The following is a 16,234-nucleotide window of genomic DNA, read 5'->3' as shown; positions in this document are numbered from 1 at the left end:
GCAAAGCTCACTCTTAAACCTAACAGTCTGACTTCGAACACTCATTCTTCCAGATATTGTATATACCCTTCTCCTGAAGTGGTTTGACTGACCCATCTTTTCTTTTTCTGACCTTTCCTCTTTCTCATTCTCTCTCTCTCCCTAGTTTTTTCTTTCTTAATTGAGAATGACTTGAAAGCATCCAGTCCAGTCCCTAATTGAGCATCTGTAACTGTGTGAGGTGACTGGTTCCATATCTATCAGCTGCAGGTGCCTTTGAGAAGCACCTATAGGTTTGCTCTTTTGGCCTCACGAATTCCTTCTAGCTTCACCTTTTCCTGACCTCCACTGTCCCTTTCCCCTCCACCCCTCACGTGGAATTCTTGTTCTCATCTCCTTATTCCAGTTTTTCTTGCTGCTTTATATTTGAATCCTGTCTCATGACTTTGCTTCTTTGTTAATTAAGGCATTTATTAAGGGATGATGTAAAATTTTACAGAGAGAAGATACCACTCATTTTCAAGGAGTTTATAAAACATTATGAAGCATATAATCTGTTACCTAATTTATGCTATATTATGTATTAATATTTTTATTAGAATTTAGTTAGGCATTTAAGGTTTTAGATTTTTTTAAAAGCTTTTTTATTTTATTATAAAAGTTCTGTTGAATGGGGGCACCTGGCTGGCTCCATTGGAAGAGCGTGTGACTCTTGATCTTAGGGTCATGAATTTGAGCCCCACATTGGGTGTAGAGATCACTTTAAATAAATAAATAAAACTAAAAAAAAGTCCTATACTCTCTCTCTCTCATGATAAATAAATAAAAATTTTTTAAAAAGTCCCATAGAACAATTGGAGGTGACATTCTTTTCTCTTCAAAATGTGTAACTTGAGATTAAGTCTTTAGTTCTGGTTGGGGGCAGTGATCAACATGTGATTTGGGTTGAATGCTAAGGTTTTATGATGACATTTGCTGGAGAAGACAAGGTGTCTGGTAAATGTTAACATAAACTACATACCCCTAGTTTGACTGTGAAAGACAAGGGAATGGAAGAGAAGAGAGTAAGAATTATAGAAATGTGGGGGCTTTTCAAGTACTTGTGAGTCAGAAAGGCTGAAAAAGAGGAGGATAAGATAGATAGAAATGACCCTGGGGAGATTGTGTGTTTAGAACAATGGGAATCTAATTTTGGGCAAATTCTGTAGATGGAGTCCAAAGATGCTACCAAGTTAGACAGAATTCTTATGGTTTCAAGGTGATCAGTCTTTCTAGATCCAGGGCTGGAATATGTGAGAGGTGAAGAAGTTAAAAAACAAACAAAAAACCCGACTCTGGTTTTGTTTTAAAAAGGAAAACAGGAACTACTGTCAAAGCAAAGATAACTTACCCCTAATTTTAATGTGTCTGTGCAATTATATATGTATATGCATAGGTCGCTTTAGGAAGAACCTTTCCTCCTGATGCCACACTGTTCACATTGTTCACCTGCCTTCTTAAATTCCCTCCAAAGAGCCATCCTTTTTATATCCCCAGGGAATTTGTGACCTGGGATGAGTCCCCTGTCTCTATTTTTTCCTAAGACCTTGAAGCCTTAGCTAAATGATGTTTCCTCGGAGAGGCCTTAACTTAGTACCCCGTTTGTTTCCTTTACACGCTTACCACAGTTTGCAAATGTAGTTTTATATTTTTTGTCTCTCCTTCTCAACCTATATCCTGAGAACTTTTCTATCTATTCAACACTTTTTGTCCACCCACCAACTCCCACATAGAGTTCCTGTTAGTAAGTGCTTAACAGACATTGAATGAATGTTTATATTAATGAGGGTCTGGCTAGGCTGCTGTAACAAAGAAATCTAAAAATATAGTGGTTTAGGGGCACCTGGGTGGTTCAGTCACTTAAGCATTCAACTCTTGATTTCAGCTCAGGTCATGATCTCAGGGTAGTGAGACCCACCCTGGGGCTCCATGCTGGGCACGGAACCTGCTTAAGATTCTCTCTCTCGGGCAGCCCAGGTGGCTCAGCGGTTTAGCACCGCCTTCAGCCCAAGGCCTGATCCTGGGCACCCGAGATCGAGTCCCACATCGGGCTCCCTGCATGGAGCCTGCTTCTCCCTCTGCCTGTGTCTCTGCCCTCCCCCCACCCCCCGTGTCTCTCATTAATAAATAAATAAAATCTTAAAAAAATATTCTCTCTCTCCCTCTCCCCCACTTCTGCTCACTCTCTCTGTAAAACAAAACAAAACAAAACAAAACAAAACGAAACAAAACAAAACACCAATAATGGCTTAAATATGGCTGAAGTTTAACTCTCTTGCATGTAAAATTTCAGAGGAAGGTAAGAGCCCAGGCGGTGGAGTGCCTTAGCACCATGAGGTCATTCACAATCTGAGTTTCTTCTACTGTGCTCCTCCAGTATTCCTTAGGTCTTGGCTGCATGGTTAAATCTTGGCCACCTCCACATTCCCATTCTGTCTGTTCGTAGGAAGAGGGATAGAATGAAAGTGGAAGGCAAGCAATTTCCTATAAAGCAAATGACTTGAAAGCACACCTCACTTTCATTCATGTTTTGTTGTGATAAACTTAGTCATAAGGACACACTTACCAGTAGAGAAAACTAAGAAATGTGGTCTCTGGGTGGGTAGCCACGAGCTATCTAAAATAGAAGAAGGGAATGACTGGGTAGCTCAAGTGGTTGAGTCTGCCTTTGGCTCAAGGTGTGATCCCGGGGTCCAGGGATGGAGTCTGCATCAGGCTCCCTGCAGAGAGCCTGCTTCTCTCTCTCGTCTATGTCTCTGCCTCTCAAGAATAAATAAATAAATAAATAAATAAATAAATAAATAAATAAATAAATAAATAAATAAAATCTTAAAAAAAAGGTAGAAGAAGGAGATAATGAGAATTGGGGATTAACTAACCATTTGCCCTATTGTTGGGTAAATGCTTGTTGAAAGAATGAATATTCATTCTTATATTATCAGAGGTTGGAATAATATAGGAGCTTGGGGGCTATGTTTTAGAACTTCAGAAAACAAGGATGTGATAAAAAGAATATTAGACACTAGGATAGCATCAAATATATTCAGCGATACAACCGCTCACCTGCAAATTTGGGGCAAGGGAGAGTTAAGGATCAAGAAATTGAGCAAAGCAGGTGCAGGGCAGCTCTGGGTCTTGTGATTACACACCTAGTTTTGTTAGAATTTGGGTATAAAATCTCTCCCTTCAGCAGGCTTCCAGAAACAAGCCTTTAGCTAGCTCCCCGGTCAAGAGGAAGCTGTTTTGAGGCAAAGACATTACTTGACTACTGACCTTGTCTCTTTATCATCCTAAATTTGACACTATCAATGGCTTTGGAAGCTTAAGGCCCAAACCAGAGCCAAACCAAATAATAACTATTTCAAAAGATGTGGATAAAATTTATTTTCCACTGATATATCCTGATACGAAAATAACATTTTAATGAGTGAAGGCTGAGTATGGAGTCCTATGACAATGCTTGTACCTGCCCTCCTCTCTGAAGGGCAAAGGGCATCTCGGAAGGCTTATCATCTACTGGCCTGACCACATCAGTGCTGAGGAGAGGAAGTGGCCCAGCTGCTGCCACAGCCAGAGCTGTCGTCATGTCTGTGGCTGCAGGAGACACTGGGCTCAGTGTTAGCCTCTTTTTCCTTAAATTTCCTCAGCACAAAAAAAGCTAACCATTCCCATTTGCCCTTTTGACAAAAGATTAGAAAACCTGTTTTGGGGCTGTCTGGGTGGCTCAGCGGTTGAGTGTCTGCCTTTGGCTTAGAGGGTGATCCCCGAGTCCTGGGATCGAGTCCCGCATCGGGCTTCTTGCATGGAGCCTGCTTCTCCCTCTGCCTATGTCTTCGCCTCTCTCTTCTCTGTGTCTCTCATGAATAAATAAATAAATTCTAAAAAAAAAAAAAATCGTTTTGCCCCTCTCTCTGCCTTTTGCCTTGTCAAACTCCTTGAGCTGAGTTCATGGGTCTGTCCTCTGTGAAACCTGCTTCACAGAGAGTGAATCCCTGCTCTGCTCCCTTTGAATTTTCTACTTTTTAGAGCAGTTAGCACTTTTGGAATTGAAATTCTTCTTTGTGCCTCTTTGTAAACTTCTCCAGGATAGACATCATCTTATCAATTATTGATTCTCTCTGCCTTGTACAATACTTGGGACATGGTAGGCAGTTGATAAATTTTTGTTGAATGCATGAGTGAGGGATGGAATAATTCTTTGGGTTCTTTCTGCAGCTTCTTAGCTATACTAATATGCTTGCAATTCCCAAGGTTTAGCAACACCAAGTATGATTCCAAGTTCTTCCAAAATGTTGTGGGTTTTTATTTTAATTTCAATATTACTTGCTTACTGATGTTAAATGGAAGTTCAAAATTCTTTAATAGAGAATTAACCTTTTGTTATGGAATGAGGTGTAAAATGGTTTAAATGTAAATGTTGTTTGAATTATCATACTGACTGAAGCTCAATGAAACTAAAGTGTAACCAAGCAGTCAATCAAAAAGTGTAAATAACTGATACTTAGAGTCTTTTTTGTTTTGACAGAGGGGTGGAGGTCAGAGAAAAGTTGGTGCTTCGGCCTTAGTGGGGGTGGAAGAGGATGGGAGGTCAAAGGGTCACCCAGGTAGAAACAGAGGCTAGAAAGGGAAACTAGGGGCCACTCATTTAGTTCTTCCGTAATGTCTCCATTTTAGGGAGAAGTATGACACAGGGTGCTCATGTTTGCAATTTTGTGAGAATGGTGTTGGGAACTATAGGCACACACACACTGCTTTATAGGATTTGTTATGATTTGGGTGTTTATGCATGTGTGCACTTAAAAAAAAGTTGACTTTGTTGCAGAAGAGTTTTTCAGAAGAGTTAATTAAGGGTTATATAACCTAGATAATACTCAAAAATACCTCTGCTGGTAGTAGAACAGTTTAGATACATTGCATGATTGACTAGGTGATATTGGGGATGGGCCTGGACAGGAATGGGTAGAAGTTATGCCAAGATTTGATTTTGAGTTGGAGTCCCTGGAACGGGGATTGCCATAATCTGTTTCATGTTACCAGAGGATCTCAGAAACCTCAGATTTTACAGATAGAGCTGCTTAATTAAATAGCTCCAGGCACTTTGTAAGCTTCCAGTTAGTTCTCTCAGTATGTTTGGAAGTGGAGAGCAAATATGTGCAAACAGAGGTCCAGTGCTACACAATTGGTTTAAAATTTGCTGCTTGTGCAATGCCAAATGATCAGTTTGACCTTTTTTTTTATTATTTTTATTTTTTTTAAAAGCTTCCATGAAATGGAATTGAGCTAGAGTGCTAGAGTATTAGTTTGAGAGTCAGATGTCCTAGGTTTGTTTCTGGCTCCACCCTGAATAGCTTTGTGACATGTCACAGATCTCATAGATCACTTCTCTCAGGATGGAGGTGAGATTCTTTTTTTTTTTTTTTTTTAAGATTTTTAAAAATTTATTTATTCATTCATGAGAGACACACACACATACAGCTAGAGAGAGAGGCAGAGGGAGAAGCAGGCTCCATGCAGGGAGCCCGACATGGGACTCGATCCTTGGTCTTCAGAATCACACCTTGGGCTGAAGGTAGCACTAAACCGCTGAGCCACCCAGGCTGCCCTGGAGGTGAGATTCTATGAACCTCAGGGTTCATTTTAGACCTAAGACATTCTGTGTTAATATTCCATTACAATAAGTAGAGTGTTTGACATAGCAAACTTGTAGCAGAATTTGGACTGGAACACATTTCTTATAACCTATTTAACCTCTACTTTTGTTTTGTTTTACTTTTTAAATTGAAAGATAGCATGCACATGGTAAATGCATAAAGTACACTAATCTTAAGGGTACAGATTGCTGAGTATTTATTTATTTATTGCTGAGTATTTTTAAAGTAGGTATTAAGTTATAATTTAGTTATAACAAGATTCAGCCTTTTTAAATGTATAGTTTGATGTGTTTTGATAACTGTATTCCATCACGTAACACCACCCAAATCAAGATATAGATGATTTCCATCATCCCAAAAAATTCTGTTGTGGCCCTTTGCAGTCAATCCCCTCCTACCCCAAGCTTCTTGGCAACCACTGATCTGTTTTCTATCCCTATAATTTTGCACTTTCCAAAGTGTCATGTAAATGAAATCATACTGTATATAGACTTTTACATCTGACTTTTTTCCCATAATCTTTTTAAGATTCATCACATACCCATATAATTGCGATGTAGATCAAGATATAGTACTTTTCTGGGACCCAAAATGTTCTTGCACATCCTTTTTTAGTCAATAACCTTCTCCCACTCCTCTGATTTCTACCATTGTATTAGTCTTATCTATTTTGTGTCTCAGAAAAATAGAATCATACAGTAGGTACTATATGGCTCCCCCCCCTTAATGTAATATCTGTAAGATTCCTTCATGTAATAGCTGGTAGTATGTTCTTTTAAAAAATCACTGTGTGGCATTCCACTATATGAATATATCACATTTCATTTATCCATTCTACTGATAGAATTTGGGTTGTTTCTAATATTTGGCTATTTTGAGTAAAGCTATTATGAATATTCTTTTTTAAAAATATTTTATTTATTTTAGAGAGAGAAAGCTCAAACAGGGAGAGGGGCAAAGGGAGAGGGACAAGCAGACTCCCTGATGAGCAGGTAGCCTGATGCAGGGCTCAATCCCAGGACCCTGAGGTCACAACCTAAGCTGAAGTCAGATACTTAACCAACTGAGCTACCCAGGTGCCTCTGTTATGAACATTTTTTGTTGATGTTCTCTGACAATATTTGTTTGAGAATATGCATTCATATGTCTTGGTTACATTCCTAAGAGTGGAATTGCTAGATCATAGGCAAGGTACATGCTGTCGAATGGTTTTTTTGAAGTGGTTGTACCAATTTATCCTGTCACCATTAGTATATGAGAGTTCCAGTTACCCCACAGCTTTGTCAATACTTGGTATTGCCAGTCATATTTTACCTTTCTGGACAGTTGTAGAGTTACCACTATTTTTCCCCATTTTTTTAATTGTGGTAAAATACACATACATAAAATTTATTTTCATAACCATTTTCAGTGTACAGTTCAGTCATATTAATACATTCATAATGTTGTGCAATCATCACCACCATCCATCTCTAGAATGTTTCATCTTGAAACATTCTAAAAACTGAAACTCTATACCCATTCAACAATAAATCCCTTTTCCCTTCTTTCTTCCAGCCCCTGGCAACCATCATTCTACTTTCTGTCTCTATGAAGTTGGCTCTGCTAAGTACTTCTTATAAGTGGAATCATACATTATCTGTCTTTTTGTGGCTGGCTTATTTCACTTGGCATAATGTCCTTAGATTCATCCATGCTATAGCATGGTTGCAGAAATTCCTTCCTTTTTAAGGCTTAATAATATTCACTATATATTGTTTAAGGCTAATTAATATTTATATCCTGCTTATCCACTCATTCAATAGCAGACACTTGGGTTCCTTCCATGTTTTAGTTATTATGAATAGTGTTGGTATGAACATGGGTTTATAACTATCTTTTTGAGACCCTACTTTCACCTCTTTTGGATATATGCTCAGAAATGGATTTGCTGGATCCACTCTTATTACCATAATAGATCATTGTATTTTAAATTTTTTGAGGAACTACCATACCGTTTTCCACGAGGGCTGTACCATTTTATATTCCTACCAGTAGCACACAAAGGTTCCAATTTCTCCATATCCTGCCAACATTTGTTATTTTCTGTTTTTTTTTTAATAGTAGCTATCCTAATGGGTATAAAATGGTATCCCATAGTAGTTTTGATTTGCATTTCCCTGATGATTAGTAATATTGAGCATCTTTTCATGTGTTTATTGGCCATTTGAAATCTTTTTTGGAGAAATATCTATTCAAGTCCTTTGTCCATTTTTAAATTGGGGTATTTGTTTTTTTTTTGTTGAATGTTAGGAGTTCTCTGTTCTGGATATTAGTAAATAATACTTTTAAATAGAGTGAAATTGCACGTGCAACCCCAATAGTACAATTCAGAGGTGTGGAGTAATGAGTAATGAGTAATGAGTAAGACAACAAACAGGGTTAAGCAGTGGTAGAGACACCTTTTTTTTTTTTTTTTTTTTAAAGATTTTATTTATTTATTCATGAGAGAGAGGGGGGCAGAGACAGAGAAGAAGCAGGCTCCATGCAGGGACCCTGATGTTGGACTCGATCCCGGGAACACGCCCTGGGCTGAAGGCAGGTGCTAAACCGTTGAGCCACCCAGGGATCCCAGAGACACCTTTTGTTAGCAAAAAGACTCAAGTTAAAAAAAATTTATTGTATCTGTATCACTAAGAAATAGTGGTGGTGGTGATGGGGAACCTTTCCTTCCTGATTCAATCACCCCACCTCCCCTTTAATATTTATTTAATTCCAGTTTCCCCTGTAAGGTAATATCTAGGGTGTTGGTTGGTGAGGACCCCTGTACTTTGACCTTATCAAAAGAAATAGATGAGTTTTTTCCTCTTCATTTGAGATGGCCTTTGGAAGTCACTATCAAACCTCCACTGAAATCAGGGTGATAAATGTTCAAGAACAGCAGGGTAGTTGCAGAAAATCCATGAATGGTGTGTGGGTCTGTATGCGTGTCTGGAGCAAAAATATACTTCATATCTTCAAAGATAGCAGTTTCCAGGAAACACAGTGAGGCCAAGAGGTTCGTTTAGGATTCCACTGTTATTCTTGATGTTGATAGCACCAGGCAGGTTTGAGTTGGTGGGCTATGGGTGGGCCTTGCAATGTGGTTGTTCATCTGATAACATGCCTGTGAAAGTACAGCTCAAACTGTCAGGGTTTTTTGTACTCTATACCTAATGTAGACTGTATAATGGAGTTTTATGTGTACCTAAGAATCAGTATGCATTTTAGAGTATTTCTGGCCGCTCTACAAATACATGAATCAGATTAAAGAATAGTCAGTCAGACTTGTATTAAATATATATTCCCATAATGGTAATTATCTTTTTTTCTTGGCTTGACATTATTATAGCAAGCTAAAATAATAGGAGATAAGTAGCTATTATAAATGAACCATTAAAAGCAACAGTGAGCCAAAGTTATCATTGATCTCTCCCTGTCTCTTACTTTATAAAAACTAATGTAGTGAATTGCCTTGGACTTACCTACTTTAATAATAAATCTGTTGTGTCAGGGCAGGGACCTGATGTTTTCTTTTACTCGTAATTTATAGTCTATTGATTTAATCCTCTGAATATCTCACCCAATTTTATAGCATAAAACCATTTCTTAATTGAAAGACAAAGGAAGCTTGGATGAGACCACATGGCAGAATGTTTTTATTGAAGATTTCTACTTGATCAATAAATAGCCAAATAAATATGAACTTACTTTTCAGTGACAGTTTCAAGTTGAAAAGACAAAAAAAGACAAAAAAAAAAAAAAAAAAAAAAGAGACGCTTTGATTCATCATCTATGTGGGTAATCAATTTATAGATATATTTAGAAATTTAGATTTTTTTCCATGGGCAGGAGAGAGAGAGGCTTCTGGAAACATTTTAAGGAGAATACTAGCTTCTTTTTTTAGTGAGTCATAAACAAGAACGTAGAAAATGAACTCAAGTAGCAGACAGTTTAATGAGACTACATAAAACATTGATGTTGTACTGCTAAAGTTCTTTCCTCAACTTGTGGAAAAGAAAGCCAGCACTTTATGCTCCTCCAGCCAAAGACTGGCACCTTTCCACTTGGCTGTATATGCCAGGATGCCAGGTGCCACACCACCACTTGCCCGGCCACTTGAATAGAACTAACTGCCGACTTCCTCTTACTGCCAGTTTTAGATTTCTGGCAATGAGGATTACATAGCCCTGCCCTAGCCCTGTCCATCTGCACAGATCTTGAGCTTAGTGTCCTGCTCCTGAGCTTTCTTCCCCACTTGTCTCAAGCAAAAGTGTAATGAATACCATCAAATATCACTGAGAAAAGGCTAAGAAATAGCAAATTCAATAGAGATGAAACAGGATTCATTTGACAGAAGGCTTTTCTCTATTTTTGTCTACTTGCCTACTTATTTATTTGTTTAATTTTCTTTCGATGTCATAGATCTTACCCAGGTAAGCTAAGAAAAAAAAAAAAAAGACCATGCATCATTGTCCTGTCACAAGCATAACTCAGCTTGGAAGGAAGCAATTTGAGGATGGCTATCCTATTTCCATGCTTTATTTTTTCTTCACCTAATGCAGATAGCTATAGAGAATATGGAAGAGTACCTTAACACTCACCCTTTGAAGAGAAAGCAGTGATTTTTTATGGAGCTTGTAATTCATGCCATCAATTTCATCTGTGGTAGGTCCATGTCAAAATCAGAGTAATTAAATGGAATGGCAGTCCTGTTAAATGTGTTCATGCCATTGCATTGGCAATAAAGCATGTGCAAATTTACAATTAAGGCCTGTCTTTCTCCTTAGCCATAGAGAATTGTGACAAACATTAAGTTGCACAGGCATAGGAATCCAAATGGGTATTCCTCAAAATAAAAACACCAGGTGGATAGTCTCAGGATTATAATATCTTCTTATGCAATTACTCTTTTTCACTGCATATTTTTTGACTGAATAATAATTACTTTTGCACTGAGAAAAGGCAGGATCAGCTAGTTTCACCTTGTTTTATTACAGTCTCCCTTTTTAAAATTTGTAAAGCAGCATAGAGTCATAACTGTTTATTCAGGTAAAAGTATATTTGTTCCAGTTCTTAGCTTTCAAATAGTGACAGACTGTTTCAAATACAGCATACTGAGCTTTTTAATACAGTCACTTTGGTGCTGCAAAACACACCATTAAGATGCATATGGATGGTGTGGTTAATTTCCTAGCCTATCACTAGGAATCATCAATATAACAGAGATAAAGGAGTTCTGAAACCTAGCCCAAGCAGTGAATTGACAGCCATCTTTAACCACCATGACCTAAGAATGACCCTGAGCTCCGCTGGGTGCAGGAGTTAGATACGTTGCAGAGCACAGGAATCAGATATCTAACAGGCCTATAGGCCCCCACTGTGTGGCAACTGCAGAATCACTTGCAAGGTCTGATATACAGATATGTGACAGCAGTGATGCCAACTTTAGGCTCTTTCTCCGAAATAGAATTATGCATATTTAATGTTTACTACAGTTGCTCCTGCTTTGTAGACTTAAGATTCATAAAAGAACAATTATCAAGTTTTTATATTATTTAGAATATTCTAATTTGACCACAAATTTGTGTCTGCAAATATTGGTACTGTGTGTATACACATTTTATGCATACACTCATCCAGAATTAATTTTATATCAATGGAACAATATATTCTACAGTGCTTAAAATAACCCATGGCATTTTATGATAAAATGTACGGTTTGTTTTGTTTTTGGTAGCTCTTTATCCCTAAGTCTTACATCTTAAATTTCTCACTTACATCTTTAGAACTTGGTCAGTAATGATAGGTTTGGGGAAACACATACTGAGCTGCAGAGTATGGATTTAGGCTCAAATGCCATGCTACCTTGTTACAGGAATGCTACTTGGAAGAGCTATGGTAATAAAGCAGAGCTTTTTTTTTTTTTAAAGATTTATTTATTTATTTATTCATGATAGAGAGAGAGAGGCAGAAACACAGGCAGAGGGAGAAGCAGGCTCCATGCAGGGAGCCCGACGCGGGACTCGATCCCGGGACTCGATCCCGGGACTCCAGGATCCAGGATCCAGCTCTGGGCCAAAGGCAGGCGCCAAACCGCTGAGCCACCCAGGGATCCCCCTAAAGCAGAGTTGTTAATGAGGGGATAGACATTTGGAGGAGCTAAGGAGCTAAGTTAGTAGCGTATGCATAATGACTAAAATGTTTACCTATCCATCAGGGAAAATGCAGCTGGGATGATATCTATACAATTTCTTCCAACTGTAAAATGTATTTTAAAAATTATTCACAAATAATAAATAATCATAATAATCTGCTATTCCTCTGAACTTTCGCTGATTTTCAGGTTTTTTTTTTTTTTTTTTTATGATAGTCACAGAGAGAGAGAGAGAGAGGCAGAGACACAGGCAGAGGGAGAAGCAGGCTCCATGCACCGGGAGCCCAACGTGGGACTAGATCCCGGGTCTCCAGGATCATGCCCTGGGCCAAAGGCAGGCGCCAAACCGCTGCGCCACCCAGGGATCCCTGATTTTCAGTTTTTCAAAGACCACTGTAGCTTTGGAATTTCCCAGAGTCACTTTGGAAGTTCCACAGGCAGCACCACAGGAGCTGCACTGTCAGGTCTTTGTGGGTTCTATGACCCCGAGGCAGTGCCAAACACTGCATAGAGCTGGAGCTCCCACCCTGACTCCACTGCATGAGGGTAGGGTGGGAAGGGAAGCCCTATGCCCCCTAATTGCAATGCTGAAAAATAGTAGAGATTTTGAATCAAGTCTTCACAATACCAAATTTTAGTTGAATCACCTCCCCTCCAGGATCATCACAAAATGCCAAATTCAACTGCTACATTTACTCCCAAGCCCATGCTTTTCCCAGGATGGCATTTCATGGTTGTTATTATTCCTTGCTGTGCTTTTAATGAAAGAAACAGGTAGTGATATGCATACTCTAATTGCTAATGCTTTCTAATAATATTGTAGTCTGGGTTTCTGTATTAGTTTTGTGAAAAGTGTGGAGGGATCTATGGCTCAGGGAAGAGTATTACTTCCCTGGTTCTGTGACAAATGAGGATTTTAATCTGATTCATAACCTTTTACAAACAGCTCCATCTTGACCAGAGCACTGTATTTGGTGACCTATTCAATTTATTAATGTTACACATTGGGCCTAAGTGCCTACAATGGGAAAATGACAACAAGTAAGTACTGGTGACCTCATTAACTTGGCTAATACCGCTGAATGGATGGCTTTGCATTATGGGAGTTTGCCCCATGGAAACCCTTCTACCTGAGGACAGAGATAGTAAGATACAATCTTGCTGTTGGCTGCTGCAGAAATTTATATGTTTCAGCCACTCTGCTCATTTGCATATACCCCAGTGCTTTTTATTTTGTAATACTATCTTTTGTGCCCAGATGACACCTCTCTCTACATAGGATTCATCTTTCGTTTGACTTGTTTATCATCACACATCTGTAATGTTTTAGGAAGTAGAATGTTTCATGGTTCAGTTTCAGGAAACAGAGACCATTCTAGCTCTTTTAAGAAGAGATTTAAATATGGAGAATTTTGTCCTTATACAGTCGAAGTTTTGAGCTCAATGTTGGGCCTACAGAAATGACTCACAGAGCTGTACCGCTGAACTAGCCTGAAATTTTATTTTATTTTATTTTATTTTATTTTATTTTATTTTATTTTATTTTATTTTTATTTTATTTTTATTTTATTTTATTTTATTTTATTTTTTAGAGAGAGACACAGAAATAGTGAAGGAGATAGCAAGAGAGAGCATGAAACAGGGAGAAGAGGGAGAAGCCAGCTCCCCACTGAGCAGGGAGCCTGACACAGGGCTTGATCCCAGGACCCTGAGATCATGACCTGAGCCAAAGGCAAGCACTTAACTGACTGAGCTACCCAGAAGTCCCTAGCCTGAAATTTTAACTGCTGTTTGATTAGGAAGTTAAAGAATCAGGATGCTGCTATGGAACTGTGGAATTCAAAAGCTCACCACAATAACCTCGCAAGACTAGTGACTGGGTGCTGGAACTTGACTGCAGAAAAGTCCAGTATCTCCCCTCCTTAGCCCTACTTGCCAGCCCCAGGAGAAAGAACAGCACAATGATTGCTTCTATCTCCTTTCCACCTTCCAGATCTCATGTGATTATATCTACTTGGTGGGTCCTGATTCCAGAACTCTTGCTGCAAGGGAAGGTAAGGAAATATGTTTTTTTTAGGGGCGCCTGGGTGGCTCAGACATTAAGCAAGCCATCCTGAAATTTCTGCCTGGTTTTCAGTTTTCCAGGCCACAGATCCATTTGATAATCTGTAAGCATCCCCTCCCCTGCCCGCCCCCCCACCCTCGCCCCGGTCTAGAATAGAACTGAGATGGAGAGAACTATGATGGAATACATTCTGCAGTTCTCAAGAATGATTCAAGACTCTGGGTATACTATTTGTCTGTATTTCTGTTTTTAATTTGAAATTGTTTTTGCAATAATGTAACACTTAAAAAGAAAAAAAACCCTCAAGCACACAGAAATGTAGACAGATGGTATAATGAACCCCCATCTATTCACCACCCAAATTAAATTGCTATATAGATTTTGTCATTTTCTTCATCAATCATCTTTTTCCTCCTTTGCTGAAATATTCTAAAGCATATCTCAGATATCATGCCATTTTATCCCTACATTTCTCAGTATGAAATTAAAAAAAAATAGCCTTTATTTACTACAACTGGGAATGATTCAGCTAAAAATCAAAATATTCTGGGGCATCAGGAGCTTAAAATCCTTTCTCCTAAAACCATAGATGCCAAATACACCTCTGACTCAGTACGAAGCCTACTGAGTATTCACAATACTAAAAAGATTGCAGCATTCCAGGCAATATGAAAGGAATTAAAAAGATAGGTGTGTTCTATGCCTACATGGACAGAAATTTGGCTCATTTCCTATTGAAGCAGTTCAGACATTTGAAAGGTACCATAGCTGCCAGGTGGGTGGATCTGATCATCTTTAACAGTGGTCCTTTTATTAAGGACTTAAGATTTTCTTCTTTGAGATTTCTTTTTTTTCTTTTTTAGATTTTTATTTATTTATTCATGAGAGAGACACAGAGAGAGGCAGAGACACAGGCAGAGGCAGAGGGAGAAGCAGGCTCCATGCAGGGAGCCCAATGTGGGACTTGATCCTGGATCTCCAGGATCACGCCCTGGGCTGAAGGCAGACGCTTAACCACTGAGCCACCCAGGCGTCCCTTCTTTGAGATTTCAACATGATTGAAATTGATATCTCTGGAAAACTACTTATAAAATGAGTGTGAAGCTCAAAGTTTATTTTAATGTTACTAATACTATCTTGGGCTTCAATATAAGCACCCCAATCTGGTTAGCTTGAGATATTTTCTTACATACAGTTTGATATGCAGGGATAACTGTATTCTAAAAGAAACTTGTGGTTAGAATTTTCACATTAAAAAATTCAATTGGGATTGTTGTCAGAGAGATTATAAATCAAAGTTTAGATATGTGGTTTAGCAGTTTCTCTTTAATTTTTTATTTATTTATTTATGATAGTCACACACACAGAGAGAGAGGCAGAGACACAGGCAGAGGGAGAAGCAGGCTCCATGCACCGGGAGCCCGACGTGGGACTCGATCCCAGGTCTCCAGGATCACACCCTGAGCCAAAGGCAGGCGCTAAACTGCTGCGCCACCCAGGGATCCTGCAGTTTCTCTTTAAATAAAATATCTGGTGTAGTTTCTACAAAGTTTCCAGTGAACCTTGTTCTCTGAACCCACAATTCAGAAGGTCTCCTGAGCCCTTGATCTCTGGCAGCATTGCCATTGCTGTTGATCTAGGTGAAACAAGGCAGGGGTAGAAAGAGCAGCTGGAAATAGCTATTGATTTATTTATTTGATATATATTCATGGAGTTTCTGTTATGTGCTGGGCACTGTGCTAAGTACTGTGGGTAAATTAAAGAAGAAATGACAAGGACCTTGGTTACAAGATGCTTATAGTCTACTGAAGGTAAGACCTTTACACAAAGTAGAACATGAAAAAAAAAAACAACAAAGTAGAACATGAAGTATAGAATAAATATGGGAATTCTAAAGAGGAAAAAATTTGTTCCTTTTAGATTCTGGGATCTGAGACAGCTGCATGGAGAGATGGTAGATGAAATGAGCTGGAGAGTATATTTCGAATTTGGACATGGTCAGGAAAGAAAAGAAAGTTTCCTCAGACTGTTCCAAAACACTGTATTTTTTACAGAAGAGCCTCAGAAGCTGCTGCCCTCAGGTGTGCAGACAAGTGATATTGCTGTTTTTCAGTACATGTCTTATGTGTTACTTATGTATTGTGTATAAGTTATATATTACTAATTATGAAAGGGACAAAAGAAATTACTTGTCAAATATTCTATTTTTTAAAAATATTTTATTTATTTATTCATGAGAGAGAGAGAGAGAGAGAGAGAGGCAGAGACACAGGCAGAGGGAGAAGCAGGAAGCAGGCTCCATGCAAGGAGCCTGATGTGGGACTT

At 38.7% G+C, this 16,234-nt stretch overlaps 1 long non-coding RNA gene across 15 annotated transcripts in view; it reads left to right on the top strand.

The window, feature by feature from the left end:
* LOC119866376 overlaps positions 1–16,234 on the top strand; it is a 151,037-nt gene that overhangs the window by 6,167 nt on the left and 128,636 nt on the right. For all 15 annotated transcript variants that reach the window (XR_005369598.1, XR_005369593.1, XR_005369592.1 and 12 more), the window contains exons 3-4: positions 13,838–13,898; positions 15,830–15,990. This is a non-coding gene — a long non-coding RNA (uncharacterized LOC119866376). The remainder of the gene's footprint in view (positions 1–13,837; positions 13,899–15,829; positions 15,991–16,234) is intronic.

This window comes from Canis lupus, chromosome 14 (genome assembly GCF_011100685.1).
Source record: "Canis lupus familiaris isolate Mischka breed German Shepherd chromosome 14, alternate assembly UU_Cfam_GSD_1.0, whole genome shotgun sequence".
Lineage (NCBI taxonomy): Eukaryota > Metazoa > Chordata > Mammalia > Carnivora > Canidae > Canis > Canis lupus.
This window is presented reverse-complemented; position numbering and strand designations above follow the sequence as displayed.